The sequence below is a fragment of the Piliocolobus tephrosceles genome, chromosome 20 (assembly GCF_002776525.5).
Source record: "Piliocolobus tephrosceles isolate RC106 chromosome 20, ASM277652v3, whole genome shotgun sequence".
NCBI classification, from domain to species: domain Eukaryota; kingdom Metazoa; phylum Chordata; class Mammalia; order Primates; family Cercopithecidae; genus Piliocolobus; species Piliocolobus tephrosceles.
In genome coordinates, this window is record NC_045453.1 from 32,241,451 (window position 1) to 32,245,399 (window position 3,949).

Below are 3,949 nucleotides of genomic sequence, written 5' to 3' on the forward strand. Positions count from 1 at the left end.
CCGTCTCGGCCTCCCAAAGTGCTGGGACTACAGGTGTGAGCCACCGCGCCCGCCTGCTCTGTTATTTTTTACTTAATGGTTTATAGTAGTCATTGTACATTTTGAGTGCGAGTCCGTCATCGTTTACATGTGTTCCAAGTATCTTCTCTCACTCTAGACCTCACATTGTACTCTCTCAATGCTTCCTGTGAATGATCAGAAGTTCCTAATTCACGTAGAAAACTTTTTTTCTTTTTTTTTTTTTGAGACGGAGTCTCGCTCTGTCGCTCAGGCTGGAGTGCAGTGGCCGGATCTCAGCTCACTGCAAGCTCCGCCTTCCGGGTTCACGCCATTCTCCTGCCTCAGCCTCCCGAGTAGCTGGGACTACAGGTGCCCGCCACCTGGCCAGGCTAGTTTTTTGTATTTTTAGTAGAGACGGGGTTTCACCGTGTTAGCCAGGATGGTCTCGATCTGTTGACCTCGTGATCCACCCGTCTCGGCCTCCCAAAGTGCTGGGATTACAGGCTTGAGCCACCGCGCCGGCCAGAAAACTTTGCCAACCTCTTTCTTCTCTGCTTAGTGCGCTTTTCATCCTGACTTTTAGAAACCCTTTCCTACTTCAAGGTCATGAAGAATGTCTCCTATATTAGCTTTTGGAAACTTTGTTTTAGCTGACAGAGCGTGTCTCTTGGTGCACTTGTCCACACATTTTTGCTGGAGTTGATGTTCACCTGTGGCGTGAAGCAGTGCTCCAGATTTGTTTTTCCTTTTAATGTGAATATCCAATTGGTGTGGCACCATTTATGGAGAAGATCATTACTGGCAGCTTTCGGTATCACTCTTATTATAAATCATGTGTCCATATATGTGTGGGTTTATTTCTGGTTTCTCTCTTTTCTTCCATGGACCCGTTCACGTCTCCTCACTTCAATATGACACTGTCTGAATTCCTGTAGCCTCATCATTAGTCTCAAGGTCCAACACAGCAGCTCTCTTCCCTGACTGTTCTTTTTCATAAAAGATTTGACCATTCGTGGTTCTCTGCATGCCATATACTGGAGTTAGCTTGCCCATGATCATGTTGCTGGAGAAAAATGGTCTTTACTTCTATCTTTTCTTATTCCATATTCATTTACCTTGTGTTTGTTCCCTGGCTAGCACCAGGAGAGTGTTGAACAGAATGGTGATAATTTGGGCATTGTTGTCTCAGTCCCAATATCAAAAGGAAAACTTTCAAATATTTCATGCACAAATGCAGTGATTGCTGTAAGGTTGTTTCTGTGTGTGTGTGTGTGTGTCCACTCTTTATTACATAAAGATTTCTTTCTATTCTTAGTTTTCTAAGATTTTTATGATGACCAAATTTCAATTTGTATCAAAAGTTTTTCTACTTTATTGAAAGAATCATGTGATTTCTCCCCCTGCCCCCACTCCCGAAAATGTGGTGACGTCCATGAATTTAATTTTCAGATGATATGCCAGCCTTGTATTCCTGGAATAAACCAACAGGTGTGTACGTAGTTGGTCCCCAAGACCATCCCAAGGTTTGGCGATTTGCTAGGGATCTACTCAGCGTACAGTGATACTCACAGCTATATGATTTATTACAGCAAAAGGATGCAGAGCATAATCAGCAAAGGGAAAAGGTGCATGAAGTAAAGTCTGGGTTTTGTTGGGGGCTGGTGCTGTAGGCATGCTCTTAGCACATACCGCATTTCCGAGTCCCAGGAGAAAAGCAGGTATCCAGCATATACCACACTGTTTGCATAAAGAAGTTGGGTGCAGTGAGCCACTCTTAGCAGTTAATAGTGGGGACTCTCCTGAAATCCAAGTCCCCAGGTACCAGCCAAGGGCCTACCTTGCAAGCAGGCCTTTTCAAGCACAGTCATGTAGGCCTGCTGTGTTGACTTTTCCACACAGTGTGATACTCTCATATATCACTGGATTCAGGTTATTGTATCTGGGTTTTGGTATCTCCGTTGCTAAGTGAGATTCACCCATCTTGAAGGTCTATGTCAGCCTTTAGTGCCCATGTTATGCTGACCTCATCAAACACGGCAGGAAACAGTCCTTTTTAATTCTCTCCAAAGGTGTATGCAATATTGGCATTATCTCCTCTTGCTGAACTTGGTAAACTTCACTAGTGATGCCACCTATGGCTAGGATTTTCTTTTTAGAAAGAGTGTAGGGGAGTATTCACATTTTTCATCCTTCTTGAGTCCATTTTAATGACATATGTATATTTTTAAAATTGTTCATTATCAAAGTGTTCAAGCTTCTTAGCAGAAAGTTTTTCATAATATCTTCTCATCTTTTTAATATCTGTATGATAAAAAATTTTCTAATTTTTATTCCTGATATTTGTGCTTTCTCTCTGTGGTTGATGCCTGATGTCTGGTACTTCTCTAGGTTTTAATTCACAATATTTTGGTTTTTTGAATGCTATTTAATAGATTTTTTCTGACTTTTTACCGCTACGACTTATCACTGGTATGACTGTGGGTAGATTACATAAATGCTTTGGGCTGTTCTGATCACTGTTATAAAATAAGGGCAGTGACTTCTACATGAGGCTCTTGTGTCAGATCTATGATGGAATGAATGGAATGTACCTAGCACAATACCGGGCAGACCTTCAATAAAGGCAAGCTGTGATTGTTTTAAAGCTGGCTAAAGGCCAGGCACGGTGGCTCAAGCCTGTAATCCCAGAACATTGGGAGGCCAAGGTGGGTGGATCACTTGAGGTCAGGAGTTCGAGACCAGCCTGGCCAACATGGCGAAATGCTGTCTCTACTAAAAAAAAAAATTAGCCAGGTGTAGTAGTGCACACCTGTAGTCCCAGCTTCTCAAGGGCTGAGGCAAGAAAATCGCTTGGACCCAGGAGGCAGAGGTTGCAGTGAGCCAAGATCGCACCACTGCACTCCAGCCTGGGCAACGAGAGTGAAACCCCGTCTCAAAAAATAAATAAATAAATAAATAAATAAATAAAGCCAGCTAAAAAGGAATCATAGGAAAATATATAATACAGCAACAGAACAAAAATTAGAGGCGAGGATAAAAAATTAAAAATGAAGCAAAGGAAAAAAATAGACAGTACCATAAACAGAAACCACGAATGAGAAATACATACTTTGCTAGAAGCAACCACTGATTTGCTTCTAAACTCATTCTTGTCAATCTGGAGTTTGTCCTGTTGGGAGCCCTGGGCCACGTGCCAAGGGCTGAGAAAGCTGCAGGATGACGTGGTGCCTCTTTCAAGAACACAGCCATCACTAATGGTTGTGCATGGGGCTCACACTGTCCAGGCACGGGTCTATGCATTTTACGTGAATGATTGCTTTTCATCCTAACAACGGTCCTGTGATATAGATACAGCTATTATCCTGATGTTACCAGGGTGGGTAGACTGAGGCACAATGAGGTTAAGGACTCTTCCTTACGGCTTTAAAAAATGGAACTAATGAAACACAGAGCCAGGGCTTGAACTCTGGAAGTGCATCTCCTAAACCAGGGCTCTTAATCAATACATGCACTGCTGTGCTGCCAGAATTTCTTTGAGAGCTTGTTTTACATGAAGTCTTACAAAAAACAAATGTTCCATTTAAATAAATGCAGTCGTGTTGTTTAGTGGGATACAAGCTCTGAACGCATTTTGAAGAAAGAATGAAAATGTTGGGACTTTGCACCACCCTGTGGTGCGTTCCCTCTGCGCAGCCCAGACTTCCCGCAGGAGCTCTGCTTTTTTCCCTGTACTTCTGGGACACGGAGGTGGAGAATGTGGATGAGAAAGCCGTCCATTTTCTTTCAGCCATTATAGCACAATCTGATCCATTCTGTCAGCATTTCCCCAACTTGAACAGATTTTCTTTTAGAGAAAAAGAAGCTGCAAAGAGCTCTACGTCTGAGGACCCTGTAGGCTGAAAACTGCTGATTTAAGAATCTCAAGTTTTAGAGGATGGAAATACCTTTC